Source organism: Garra rufa, chromosome 6 (genome assembly GCF_049309525.1).
Source record: "Garra rufa chromosome 6, GarRuf1.0, whole genome shotgun sequence".
Classification (NCBI taxonomy): Eukaryota; Metazoa; Chordata; class Actinopteri; order Cypriniformes; family Cyprinidae; genus Garra; species Garra rufa.
The window spans coordinates 22,507,700-22,523,362 of NC_133366.1; the positions used below are offsets into that span (position 1 = coordinate 22,507,700).

At 37.4% G+C, this 15,663-nt stretch overlaps 1 protein-coding gene across 1 annotated transcript in view; it reads right to left on the minus strand.

The window, feature by feature from the left end:
* The window catches only part of galntl6 (polypeptide N-acetylgalactosaminyltransferase like 6), a 270,730-nt gene that overhangs the window by 55,788 nt on the left and 199,279 nt on the right, over positions 1–15,663 (minus strand). The window lies entirely within an intron of this gene.

Here is a 15,663-nt window from a genome sequence, read left to right on the forward strand (position 1 = left end):
TTGATTGTGTGATGCAGTGCAGTGGTGCGGTAATTTAATCACAGAATTGTTTCTCCATTCTCGTGGTCCCATTCAAGGGCATTAATGTTTAACACCCCATAAGATTCCATTGTTGTTAACACTTAAATGAATTGTTGAATGTCTTCGTTTCTAGAATATTAATCAGGATAAACAGACACAGTGTTAATTCCTTGGCTTAACTGCAGTGGTTCTACATGTTGGAATTCACTTTTCTTAAAGGGTTAGTTCACTTCCAGAATAACAATTTCCTGATCATTTACTCACCCCTGTGTCATCCAAGATGTTCAGGTCTTTCTTTCTTCAGTCAAAAAGAAATTAAGGTTTTTGAGGAAAACATTCCAGGATTTTTCTCCATATAGTGGATTCAATGGTGGCAAACAGATTGAAGGTTCAAATTGCAGTTTCAATGCAGCTTCAAAGGGCTCTACCCAATCCCAGCTAAGGTGTAAGTGTTGTATCTAGCGAAACGATCTGTCATTTTCTTTTAAAAGCATTACATAATCACATTGGAAAGGTCACACGGGACGGTGGAAATACCAATCCAGTGTTTACCAAGCGAACGTGCAAAGAGCATCAAAAAGATAAAATTATGTTGGACAATTTTGAAGTTGGAAGAGAAAATGAGAGTTTTTCGCCCTACCTTTTTGAACCAAAGTACACAGATGAAGAAATTAACATGTCATGCAACCTTTTCAATGTGATTATGCAAAGTGTGAAGACACGGATGCACATTGCAGACCCATTTGTGGTTAAAAAATATATACATTTTTATTTTTTTAAGAAAATGACTGATTGTTTCACTAGATAAGACCCTTATTCCTTGGCTGGGATTGTGTAGAGCCCTTTGAAGCTGCACTGAAACAGCAATTTTGATCTTCAACCCATTAATCTCCAATAAAGTTCACTATATGGAAAAACATCCTGGAATGTCTTAATATCTTTTTGACTGAAGAAAGAAAGACATGAACATCTTGGATGATATGGGGGTGAGTAAATTATCAGTATTTTTTATTCTGGAAGTAAATGTATTCTTTAAGTAAATTTCCATTGTACAATTTTAAGTGAAATGAACAGTGAAATTAAGACGAAATGCTCAAGAATTGTTGCATTAGCTTATTAAATTCATATATGTTTTACATCCAATATTGCTACTCTTGGAATTCTTCTTTCAACGCAATGTTTTTCAGCCAATACAAGTGTACAAATGTCTTTAATTACGCCAACGTGAGTTATACCCAAATGAAAAGCAAAACAGATGGAAAAAGTAGATTTTCCCAGTGTTAGTCGGGTAGCGGGTAATGCTTTTGACCCCTTTCAGTGACAGCACAAAGAAACAGCAAAGCCAGTCATTTCAAAAGAAAAAAAAAAAAGCAGTGAAGTCTTATCTTTCCACACATTACTGTTTGTTCATTTTCAGAAGCAGCAGGAGTTTGCTGCAGCTTGTCGACCGTTTGCACATTATTCAAATACAAAGCATTAATACCTACACAAACTCAATCACCGCTTCCCAGCTGCTGTGTCTGTGAATCAGTGTGTGTGTGTGTGTGTGTGTGTGTGTTTGTGTGTCCATGTGACTTTGTGTGATTAGATGCTTTGGAGGTACCAAATACATGGGCTTCGGATTACCAGCAATAACATAAATCCATTAGGTGCAGCAGCCATGTGTTGATGAAAGGTTTGAAAAGGAAGGGCCAGTGAATTTCTTCATTACATTTGAATGCTGCGAAGCAGGCATCATTAAAGTTATGCACATGAAAAGAGTCAGGCTTTGACTATAAGGTCTGTGCGCTATGTTTGACTTCAAGAAGGAATCGTTCTTACATTTAAAAACCTCTAAAGTTTTCCCTTTAGAGATGCTATTATGGTTCCTCCTGCTTCGTGAATTCTGATGTCTTCAAATCAAAACTACATTTTTTTCAAAGCACACAAACAATGTTTGACAAAATGCATCTATAAACATCTGATTTACAATACATCCACAACAGCTGTGGTGTTTCTAATAGGGATGAGCAAGAGCACTTGAGAACTAGAGTACTCAGAAATGACAGTAATGATCAGTAATTACTTTCCCCCATCCAATTATATACAAACATGTCAAAAATAATTTTCTATTTAATAGTTTCAATTACAATGCATGCATAATTTCTTAACCAACTGTCATGGTCATGCCTTAATTTTAAAATTTCTATAGTGTTGCATCCTTCCCCCCATGAGCATTTTATAATTTTGGACTGCTCAGTTTGAGTGAAATCTCTCTTTTTCTTTCTTTCTTTCTTTCTTTCTTTCTTTCTTTCTTTCTTTCTTTCTTTCTTTCTTTCTTTCTTTCTTTCTTTCTTTCTTTCTTTCTTTCTTTCATTTTTATTAAGAGTGTACACAGTAACAGTAAGCTGTAGCAATACTTTAAAAAAATCAAAAAGTTGTTTCAACTTACAATAATTTGTTACCCTGCTGACCTAAATTTTTTAGTTTAATCAACTTGAAATTTTAAGTTACTTAATGTTGATTTAAGTGACAACTAGAACTTAGATGTCTTCAGGCCAGGACTCTTACCAAACATATGAAGTTTGGGGCAGATTGGACGTTGCATGTTTCAGTTAGTATAAAACTAAAGTAATTTCCTGTTGCCAGCAGGTGGTGCTATGACTATAAACCATGTTTGGGGCAGATCGCACATTGTATGGCTGAGATACTACAACTTCTTTTTCCATGAACTCAGGCCTGCACAGACACGCCCTGTAATAAAAACTCAAGATGTTCGCAATTTATCTTCACAATTTATCTTCGCTAAGGCCTTTAGATTAGACTGACCGAATATAATGTTGATATCATTAAAGACATCAACATTAAAGATTCTAGGAGGAGTTCGTTACAGCGTAAAACATGTCACTTCCGAATCCAGCTTGAGAGGCACATTGTTGAAATTTCATAGGTGGCGCTATTGAGCCATTTTGCCAAACCCACTTCTGTAACCCATATCAAATGTAAATTTTGGCTACTTCTGGGGTGTGTGCAAAGTTTCATGAGTTTTCGAGCCTGTTTATGGCCTAAAAAATGCGATTCAGTTTGGAGAAGAATCTGAAAAATAATAATAAACAGAAAAAATCCGATAGGGTCCTCACACCATTAGTGCTTGGGCCCCCAAAAACATAGATATCTATTGGTATAATGTGTGTCACATGACTAAACATGCGTCATCGCTTTCGAAAGCCTCTGTTTTCAAATTTATCCACTTTGGAGAGCGATTTCAAAAAGTTCAGTTTTCTTGACAAAACGGCGTCTCAGTGTGGACAGAAAGCCAAAACTGAGAGAAACAGATGGTTTTCAAACTAACATGTATTAGTGTGGACAAGGCCTTGCGCGGTACTCGCTCTAGATTACGTCACTAGCACAAACAAAAGCATAATAATGCTCTCCTCCATTTTTTTATACAACCAGACATGTAAAACCGGATGTGTCAATAAGCTCTTTGCTGATTGGCTTGTGTGACAACATGTCATGCAAATTTCCTGCTCAAGTTAAAAATTTTAAACTTGCGCGGAAGACGGGATTGAGGCAAATGTCACCCAATTTGTCATCATTCGATGACAATCATTCGAATCGCCCGGCGCGAATTTGCGTCTATTCATGTCTTAGCATTAACTTTGTAGGTAATCTACACACAAATATTATTACATTTGTTTTTGGTGTGCACACCCTAACTCTACAGTGCTTTGAAAATATTGTAACAAGTTTGATCAATTGCGTGAGTTTAGGGCAGGGCTGTTTATCTTAACCAGTGGCAAGACAAATGGGGGAGTGTTAAGGAAACCTGTGTGAAAACAATCATTTAATTTGGAAAAGAAGTATCACAGTAATATGTTGCTTTTTCCTTTTGTTTTTAAGGGAACATTTATTTAATAATAAACCCAGTGTGACACGATATTTTCACAGTGATGTCTGCACACCTCCAGGGAAGACCCATTGTGTCAGAAATGCAGCACTGACATATTTATTTTTAATACGGCAGTGAAAAGATTGGCAACTTAATGATAGAAGCACTTCAGACCCTCAGAGAGTTTCTGGTTTGTGTACAGAGAGCTCACTGCAGGCCCCCGATGCAATTATAAACAACCCAAACAGAGCAGGACATCTGTGATGAAAAATAAAAGAGTATATTAGCCGATGGGGAGACAGTATGTGGGGCGTTCATCTGGTGGACGTCTAACAGCAAGGAATGTGTGTGCGTGCTTGTTTCTCTTGTTCAGTTCTTTCAGGCCAGAGGCCAAACTCACTTCAGGGAACCTCCAGCTGCATCCTCACTGTCTACTAAACTCCGACAAAGTCACCTGCCAGCGCAAAAGTTGCATTCAACCCTTTCTTTTTGTTGCTCTCGCTCTCGCTCTCGCTCTCTCTGTTCTTCTCAACTCCCAGGGTGTCTGGCCTTCAAACAAATGGCCCCAATAAAAGTGACAGCCTCAATATGAGTTGCCACTGCACTCTGATCCCACTGAGCTGAGGTGGGGAGGAGACTGGCAAAACTTTTCCAGGCTGTTGTTAGTGTAAGTGGCTCACAGAAGCGAAAGTGTCGAGTGGGTTTTCTCTCTCTCTTTTTCCATGTCCTACGAGCGCTTGATTAAACGAGGTCATAAATCATTGGTGCTGATGCGTGGCAGGCCGAGCGGCAGGGAAGGAAGTGACAAATAAACAGTTATGAGGAAAAGGCAAAGTTTCGTATCCCGCTGGCATATGGCTGACAAGCCATGATGAAGGGCAGGCGCATTCTCTGCTTTGATGGTTTGCAGACAGACCTCTCTGGGCCACTACCTTCCCAACCTGGGTGGAAAATTTCATTTTTCTCTTTCCCTGGTGGTCTGTCATTAAGACAGATGGTCGAGAAGCACTTGCCCCGTTCAAGGTTCTGATAGTTTTTGAGTCAGACGCACGTCTTCCCGCACTGTACCCTTCAAATCACATTCAAATCAACACTGGTGAGATGTGAGACTCTCTGAACAGTGCTTCATTAGAGCTTGTTTCTTTGATACGAAAGCTACAGAGGGGCTAAAAATTACCATTGTCTCTGCTATTCGAACTTAACAAGCGAGAGATTCACACCAATGAGTCACTTGCTTTAATTGTTGCTGCATTATTAGATGAACTCACTTAGAACCATATTGTTTTACTGGAGCGAATTGGCAGAAAAAAGAATATGCCCTATTATTAGCTGAGAGGCATAAAAGATAATAATTGCAGTTCTGACCAAATGGTGCCCTTTGGTATCCTTTTTTTGCAAACTATCAAAGGACACTGATCTTTAAAGTGAGTTTCTAAATTTATTTGTGGGGAGAGGGCGCATAATAAAAGAATAATAAAAAAAAGCTGTATACAGAGAGAATATCTAATAGGGTCAGGGCACACAGTTGAGCCACACATACACAATAACAAAGAATAATGTGAAAATGTTGCTTTTCAAAGACCTCACAAGAGTTCCAAAGTTAATTAGGAACATAAACATGCAAGCCTGTACAATGAAAACAGCTGGATGCAAAAAAACAAAACAAAAACATTTTGTGTGTCTGAGGATGTTTGTGTGTTATGTGCAATTACAGACACTGTATAAATGCTGCTGAGAAGCTAATATAAAATTTATTGGAATTAACCACATATACATACTAGACTGAAGCAGATTAGATTTGGACTAAGTGCAAATAGCGATAGATGCTATTTAAACAGTGCAAATAGCAATGACAGTCAAACCAAAAAATATTCAGACACCAGATATATTTTTTATATTTATTTTACCAGTGGGTGCAGAACACTACAGTTTATGTAAGTAAGGATGGCAAAATAAAGTAAAATGAGCAAATAAAGTAAAATTCTTCATACAGTGGACTACCAGTAAAATTTATATATATAAAAAAAATTGATTTAACACTTTGACCTAACCATGTTTAGTTACATACCTTTCTATCGAAGTTATCTAACATTATCAAGATGAATTTATTCTGACACAGTTTAACTCACATTAAACTGTCACATTTTATTACCATTTCCTAAATTATAGCAAATAAACTGTGATAATGTGAGAAATGTTGAAGGTGTCTGAATAAATTTAGGTTTGACAGTACAAAAGTGTAGTTCTTTGAAATAGTATTAGTTAGATTTAAAAGACCTCACAAAAAGACTTGAGGCTGTAAAGGTGCTTCAGCTAAAAATTGTGTTAAGACTATGAATGCATAATGTTCTTATTTCAGTTTTTTATTTTATTTTTAATACATTTTTAAAGTTGTGACAGTTCTGTTTTTGCTTTGCCATCATGGAGTGTGGATTGATGCTGGAAAAAGTAATTTAAAGGCATCAACAAAAAAGGGGGTATGAATACTTTCGCAAGGCACTGTATGCAATTTCTTTGACTTAAGATTTAATTAATTTACATTACTTATCCAAGGCCTGTAAAACCCTGTAAATCAATAAAGGCATGTAACAAGTTGCTGTAAGAAAAACAAGAGCCCTGTTTCCGACATGATACATCACTGGATTATCTATCTTGGCATGTTGCATTACTCACCAAGTATTTCTTCCTCGCTAGCTGTGATTTAGCTAGTGCAGGCTTGCCGTAATGGACTCGTTACAGTGAATGAATTAGCTGCTTTGTCTCGGCACACGTGTTGTTGGGCTCCAATAATGCTGCTGACGTTCTAGTCAGGATTCGTCTGTGGCCCCCAGAGAACAGGCGCAGAGAATAAAACATCCGCTAAGCACAGGCACCTTGAGCGCTTCGTTGCTACTGCCTTTATTTATAATATACTGTGTGTTTCTGAAGCCTGCCGTTGGCCAGTATGTGAATAAAAGAAAGGCACCGGCCCTCCTTATTGCCCTGCTTGTTGGCTCCAATTTACTCAACCGGCGTTTTCCTCAGGGGGGAGATATGCACTCCCTTGAACCGTTCATAAATCCGTCTCTGCAGCAAGATCAATGTTCAGACTCAATCCCAATTTATTACATTGGCGCTGTAAAGAGGAGCAGAAAATGAAGCATGCACAGGAAACCCAAAGGGATCCTGTACGCAGAACAAGGGAAATGTCTAACAATGTTTGACAATGTGGCAAATGATTTTGTTGTAGCAATAAGCCTGTCTCAAATGTCAAGAGACGCATGGTTCGTTCAGAGTGTGGTCATCAAAGCACTAAGAAAGACTCTGAACCTTTCATAATTCAATAGACAAACAACAACAAAAATAAAACAGCTTCAAGAACTTTTAGATGTTCTTCTTCTCTGCAACACTTGGCATAAACCTCTTTAGATTGGCTTCAAGATGCTGTTAGCTAATTAAAATGTGAGTCTAAGCTCTATTAAAATCTAAATTGGTATTGAACACAAAGTGAATAAGATGAATTCACAACATCATTTGTTCCAGGATTGTATTGCAACTACTTGATGACCATCAAAATGTTTTTTAGTTTTACTTAAAACCCCTTAGAAAAACTTTTTTAGAAAACTTTAGTACCAGACAGTGTTATTTTGATACGGTTTAGTCCAATTAATATTTTATCATGTTTGATCAAATAATTTGTCAATTTTAGTAAAATGTCTTAAATTTCAGGCGATGAGAACAACATTGTAGATTGACGAGTGCAAAATTAAACCAAACATACATTTGATATATTAAACATAACATTAAACAAAAACGTGTGAAAATCTCCTTGTGGGATCTGAGCTACTGTGTTCATTCAGTTTCATTTCATGGAGCTCAGGCAGAGCAATTACTGACATTATTGGCCATGACTGGATTATCTGAAACAATCATACTCATTCTAGATTTCACTTCTTTAAAGGTTGTATCAGCGATTTCTAGCCTGAAACATAAAGTGTCAAATTCAGCTGACCTTTCTTCACGATCCGCTCGCTGCCTGCCCCATAAATTGTCTGTGAAAAAAACGCGTCTCTCTGGTCAGCCTAGGGTCCGAGATATGCCAAAAAAACAATCGGCAGTACCAACCTTTCCACAGATAAACAAACAGTGTTCCAACCAATCAGCGTCAGAGGTTTGGTGTTGTGGACTTTCGCTCCGCCTCCCTCACATCCCTGCACCAGTAGGAAAGTCCAAAACACCAAACCCCTGACGCTGATTGGTTGGAACACTGTTTGTTTATCTGTGGAAAGGTTGGTAGTGCCGATTGTTTTTTTTTCATATCTCGGACCCTAGGCTGACCAGAGAGACGCGGTTTTTTCACAGACAATTTATGGGGCAAGCAGCGAGCGGATCGTGAAGAAAGGTCAGCTGAAATTGACACTTTATGTTTTAGGCTAGAAATCGCTGATACAACCTTTAAATAACATTGTTAGAGCATTATTAATGTATTTTAGTCTACGTTTTCTTGTCATTGTTTCATCAACAGTACATTTTAATAGAACTGTTTAATTACAACAATGATGTGCATTTTTGTCTCATCTTTATTATCACTAAAACAATCTGAAGACTTCATTAACAAGGGTTTTTGTCAGTAATTTCATTGACAAGATCAAAGGGATAGTTCACCCACAAATGAAAAATCACAATCCTGAAAAACCAATCCTGAATTACTTTCTTTCTTTAGTGGAACACAACAGGAGATGTTTTGAATGACGAGGAATTTTATTTTTGTGGGGATGAACTACAGTGGAGATCAAAATTAGAGAACAACCTATAATTTCCTAAGGTTAGTGCTTAGTCCTATTTGAAGTTATCTTAACAGGAGTAGAAGGGCTGTTTTTTAATCATATTTCATAAATAAATTATGTTCTGAAGCACAGTATGAAAAACTTAAATGAGATTTTTGAAAAAGAACTTATTTAAATTAGAGAACACTCACAGATACCTCCAAGTTATTGGTGTTAATCTGGCACCAGGGGCCTCATTTATAAAGACTTGCGTAGAAACCATCCTTGATTTTATCTATGAACTTTTCTGATTTGAACGTAAGAGCGATTCAGAGAAAACGAACGTACCACGAAATCCATGCATACGCCAGTCATTCGGTTATAAATCACAAATGATCGTGGAATTGTGTGCAGCTGAATGTTCCGCCGTCGAAACGCCCCTGCTTAATTAATTAACATATAAAATGAGCTCATTCCTAAAGAAAAAACTCTGGGACAATGGCAAGTAAAAAGGAGCGCAAGAAATCAAATTATAGTGAGGCTGAACTATCTGCAATACCAGGCATTACCACAAGGAAACGGTCGTACGCCAAGCTGGAATCTGACGTGGAGATAAGTACTTTTCCACGTCAAAGACGGTTTTTATAAATCTGTACTTTGACGTGGATTTGATCGTACGAACACTCTAAGATCAAATCAGTGCGTAAGAAAGTTTTATAAATGAGGCCCCTGGTGTTAACTTCCTTAATTATATGTCAAATCCTATTTAACAGGCAGCATTACTCCTATTTTCACTGAGATTGCAAGATGGGGGACTGCTCTAAGGTGGCTGAAACCCTGGGACTGGAGATTGTTCAGATCAAGGCCAAAGAGGTGACCCTTTCAGCCATAGCAAGAGAAGCTGGGGCCTCATTTATAAAGACTTGCGTAGAAACCATCCTTGATTTTATCTAAGAACTTTTCTGATTTGATCGTAAGAGCGATTCAGAGAAAACGAACGTACCACGAAATCCATGCATACGCCAGTCATTCGGTTATAAATCACAAATGATCGTGGAATTGTGTGCAGCTGAATGTTCCGCCGTCGAAACGCCCCTGCTTAATTAATTAACATATAAAATGAGCTCATTCCTAAAGCAAAAACTCTGTGACAATGGCAAGTAAAAAGAAGCGCAAGAAATCAAATTATAGTGAGGCTGAACTATCTGCAATACCAGGCATTACCACAAGGAAACGGTCGTACGCCAAGCTGGAATCTGACGTGGAGATAAGTACTTTTCCACGTCAAAGACGGTTTTTATAAATCTGTACTTTGACGTGGATTTGATCGTACGAACACTCTAAGATCAAATCAGTGCGTAAGAAAGTTTTATAAATGAGGCCCCTGGTCTTTCCAAATCTGTGATTTCTCCAATATTGCAGGTTTAGAATGACATTAATTAATTCATGTTTCCCAAAAAGGCTTGCCCACATAAGGCAAAAGCATAATGAAAAGACTCTCAATGGGGAATCAGTTCAACACTGCAGCTGGAATTGCTTGCCAGTTCAGTGCTAAACAAAGTAAGGATCTGCCTTGGTATGTTGTGACCAAGCCTCTCATCAGCAGAAAGAATCAAAGCATGTTGTGTGGAGAGAAGAACTGATCCAAAGTTCACTTTAGTGAAGAAGTCAAGTATAATATATTTGGGTCTGATGGGAAACATTTTGTTCGGCATCAAATTAAGGAAAGACTGAAACCCAAATGCGTAAAGAAGCCAATGAAAGGCGAAGGAGGATGTTTTCTGCAGCAGGAGTTGGGCCTCTTATACAGCTATGGCAGGGTGCAAATATTTATTAAAACCTCCTTCAGCACATTGCAGTTCCTTCCCTGCAAAACTCCCAATCAGCCAAGACAATGCCCCGTTACACTGCAAAACAGGTAAAGTAGTTTCTAATGAAATGGCCGGGCCAAAGTCCTGATATAAACCCAATTGAAAATCTCTGGAAAATCCTTGGTAACAAAGTTCTGGCTAAGACACCCACTACAGTTACTAAACTATGGAAGAAGAGTGGACCAAGATCACACCAGCGCAGTCTGAGAAATAGTGATGTCCTGCGGCTGCAGATGTGCTGAAGTCATTCAAAGTAAGGCCTCTACACGTCCTACTGATTTCTGACAGCTGTAACCCTCCAAAATTGTAGTTGTAATGTTCTTTCGTGCTACAGTGGTTACTGTTCTATAATTTTGATCACTGTATTTTCCACAAAATAAAGGTTTTTGTTGAAATGCCTTGGATATTTTGTCAAACAAGTTAGTGGAACAGTGGTATGCCTACAGATAAAATTCCTTCAAATTTTGAGTAATGAAGATCAACAATATTTCAGAAAAATAAGTATTTATACATCTCCACTGTATCTGTTTAAGGTCGGTAACAGATTACCAAATAAAAGGCAAAATACTACAGTACACATTTGCAATAAACACACATTTTCAATTTTCTATTGAACTTTTAACGCAATCAAATCTAGAGCATGAAAGGAGGAGGTCTTTGAGGGTATATTTACAAGCAAACCTCTACTCAGTAGCATGAATATTATCTGTCGCTAAAGGAAAGGTTTTTCATGCAACATTAAACATCTCATATGGAGGAGGAGGGAAATAAAAAGAAGTTTTATTATTTTTCTGTATTTCTCTGCCTGCTGAACACAAGTCAGAGATTCCGGGAAACAGAAGACCTCAAAGGTGAAAAGCTTATGTTGGGTTTTAAGGTTAAAGAGAGACATTCACAACAGCCTGCTGTCTAGAGGATTCAACACAAGATTACAGGACTCTGGGTTGAGTAGGCGGCATATTCTGTTTAGGTACATGTCTACTGTTTTAGAATAGGCTGTTTTCTTCTTCTATCATTTTCAATGAATTTCAAAGTCAAAGACTTCTCAAACTTTACTCTGAGATGTATTAGACCATTCAAAGGTCAGCAGACTAAAATGATGAAGTGAACTGAGCATCGATTCTCTGCGGAAGTGGAGGAATTGTGTGGGCAATTTCAGTTAAAGACAAGGTACGTACTGACGTGCAAGGACAGCAATTGATATTCCCCCGACAAAGTTTGCTGCGAAGGGTGTATGATAATTAATTCAGCTTGTGTTTCAAACAGCCCAAAAGAAAAAAACAAGGCCTGGATCCTATTGATCTGCCAACTTTGTTTGCCTGTGGACAAAAGCAGCAGGAATAACTGTCAAGGCAAAGAGAGGTGTGACTTCTCCATTGTAATGACCGGCACCTTCTCCATGCACTCACCGCCACAGCCGTCCAATCAAAGGGCAGGTGGGTAATTGGCCAGGCTATTGTTGGTGAGGCTAGACAGCAGCGGCGAGCGGAGAGGTGAAGCCCCTCCATTAGCCTCCCTCCAGCCTTCTCATAGAGCCCACATCACAGCGTCCGTTTGTTTATCGCTGAGGGGGAAATGCGGCCTCGCTCTGGACGTGGCAGGAAGCGCACGCCTGCAATGGCTCCTCATTAAAGGAGAGGCTGCCTCCACACGAGGCAGGTTTTGTTTGAAAGATTCACCGGTCGCTCAATGCGGCTCTATTAAAAGAGACAAGGTCATTCATCTCGGTGTGGAGCGGAAAGCACGTCAAGCAACAATGAAGCACTACACACGCTGATTACTAGCCAAACAACCCGCTTCCTATTCTCTGCGGTGGAAACACGGAGAGTGAGACACACGTAAACTAGAATTAATGTCACTCTGCCCATTAGTATTGTGCATGTTTGAAAGAAAACCAGACAATGACAATTTTTGTAACATCAAGGACAAGCAACAGCTATTGTTTCATCAACACAAACTAGATGGAACATTGCCAAAAATATTCTGCGACATTCGTCATATTCTTGTGTGAGGACCCTCAATAAAACATTTAATTTAACTATACAGTTAGTAAAAAAAAGGGATAGTTCACCCAAAAATGAGAATTTTGTCATTATTAACTCACCCTTCAGAACACAAATTAAGATATTTCTGATGAAATCCCAGAGCTTTCTGGCCCTGCATAGACAGCAATGCAACTGACACATTCAAGGCCCAAAAAGGTAGTAAGGATATTATTAAAATAGTCCATGTGACATCAGTGGTTCAACCAGAATGTTATGAAGCTTTGAGAATACTTTCTGTGCACAAAGAAAGCAAAAATAACAACTTTATTTAACAATTTCTTCTCTTCCGTGGCGGTCTTTGACGCACATTCGCGAGAGTACCACAACACAAACGTGTGGTAGGGGTGGGCGGTACACCGGTGTCATAGTCAGCACCGGTGTGACATTGCGCCACGACATTGATTTTCTAATACCGTCAATACTGTAATAAATCAATTATGTGCCTCGAACGGCTGCATTTACATCAATAATAGGTAATTCTAAATAATAAGGCATTACATTTTCTTCAAACGTTCAGTTGTGGTCTGAATACCTGTCCTTATACTATATATCTTGTTGTAAATAAAAAAGTAAAACATATTCGTATCAGCTTTGCAGGTGGTAGGTAAAAGGGGAGTGGCCATTAAAGGACTGGTGAAACATCGTGAAGAATGGTCTGTACCAGGGGCGGAGTGGCAATTGGGACGACCGGGACTTTTCCCGGCGGCCGGCCGAAGGATTTACACAGCGGATCACAAATTGAGCGGGCGCGAGGGGAACTAATATTGTATATAATTTTCGCACTTTCAATATGCAGGGTATAGAAATCGCTTTTAAATGAGTGCTCGCGCTGTTTACTTTTACTTTTTACAGATATTTGTCAGTGAGTACAAGATTGCAGAAAATCCAGTCTATTTTTGTCATCTCTCTTTACTTTCGACCCGTGATCATTCAAACCTAAAAGTCATTGTACACTGAGTCTGATTTTCGTATGCGTTTTTTTTTTCTTTTCTTTTTTTTCTTATATTCGCCATCCTTATCAAAATGCTTGTTTTGGATGCGAAAATGCAGAAAATCAAACACGATCTCAGACGAAAATTTCGTATTCACATACTAAAGGGACAGGACAGGCTACTCCTCCCAAAATGTACCAAAAAAAGTAATACCGTGATATTATACCGTCACCTTTCAAAAGATGAAAAATACCGTGATATTAATTTTAGGTCATATCGCCCACCCCTAACGTGTGGTGCTCCTGACGCAGGAGCTGACATGAACTATACCTTTAAAACACATTTGAAAATGTCTTTATGTAGGTTTTGAAAAGTGTTTTGACCAAGTTTAAATTTAGTGGCTCTTAAAAGGTCAAAAAAACAAAACAAACCCTCTTCTTTCACAAATTATTCAGAAACATTTTTGGGAATCAGACAACATGGCATTTTAATATTTTAATAGATGTGTAACAGACTACAGTTGAGTGTCCTCTCTGTGAAGCCATTTCCAGTTTTTTTTTCTCCCTACATGTTTGTGCATGTTATTTATTTTTTATTTTTTTGCACCAACCGACTTTGCAACTATCATTCACATGGCATTAATAAGAAAAAAAAGAGATAATTTGACCTGAAATAGACTCAAACCTAATACAACATTGCACAGACTGCCAAGTATCCAAGTTCTGGCAATCCAATGAAGCAGAACAGGTTTGGGCCTGGCCTGTTCTTGGAAGGGAGACCCCCTGCGTGCTGATGGAAATGGTGTTAGTAGGGCCAGCAGGGGGCATTCACTCACTCAATGCTTTGAGTTCAGAATGTTTCAGAGCTGTGAAAAGTTTTGGCCCTTAAGATGAGATTTTTCTTTTATGGCAAAAATCATTAGAATATTAAGTAAAGATCATGTTCCATAAAGATTTCCTACCATAAATATATCAAAACTGATCATAAATATGCATTGCTAAGAACTTCATTTGGACAACTTTAAAGGCGATTTTCTCAGTATTTAGATTTTTTTGCACCCTCAGATCCTGAAAAAACAAACATCAATGGAAAGGTTATTTATTCAGCTTTCAGATGATGTGCTTTCAAAAAATTGACCTTTATGACTGGTTTTGTGGTCAAGAATCAGAAATGTTGTGAGTATGATTTTTTTGGCCAGGGCAAAGCAACATAAAAAGTGCATTTTTTTTTTTTTTTTTTTTGGCTCACAGTCTTGCATTATTAAGAATACATACTGTTTTCGTAATACTGCATTTCTTAATAGTGCAATTCTCACAAAAACATTTAATAAATGATGCCCTTTTCAACAGAAACAGAAAAACAGAAAAAGATAAAGTCAAAAGAGTTTGGAATGCCATTAGTTTAAAAAATAATGAGAGTATTTTTATTTTTTGGATGAACTATTCCTTTAAAATTGCATGAATGTTATTCCATTAGATAACAAAATATCAAACCAAGTGGCCTTTATTTTGAAGAGAGCACAAGAAAACATTCCATCAAAACAGAATTAAAAGAAGTTTAAATTAGTTCTGAGTAAACAGCCACTATGATATTTTAATGACATTTTTAAGTGCCACAATATATTTTGGGGTCAATGTCTGTAAATCCTTACGAGTGCCAACAAAAGTATGAAGCAAAAGTAATTCATTCAAATCTTATTCAAAATTATCTAATAAAATGATAATTTTTCCCCCTTCTGTTAATTGCCACAAAAGCAATTAATCACTCCAGATGTAACAGACTAACCTGAACATTCTTCACCTCTGAACAGACTTTCAAACATGGACCATCTGTGGCATACAAGGTAGTGCTACAAAAACAACAACAACCTGCTGACGGACATGACAGAGCACTATGGGAGATGGAGAAGAATGAAAAACAAATGATGGACATTCTATAGAAAAACAGTAAATATATATATATATATATATATATATATATATATATATATATATATATATATATATATATATATATATATATATATATATATATATATATATATATATATATATATATATATATATATATATATATATATATATATATATATATATATATATATATATATATATATATATATATATATATATATATATATATATATATATATATATATATATATATATATATATATAT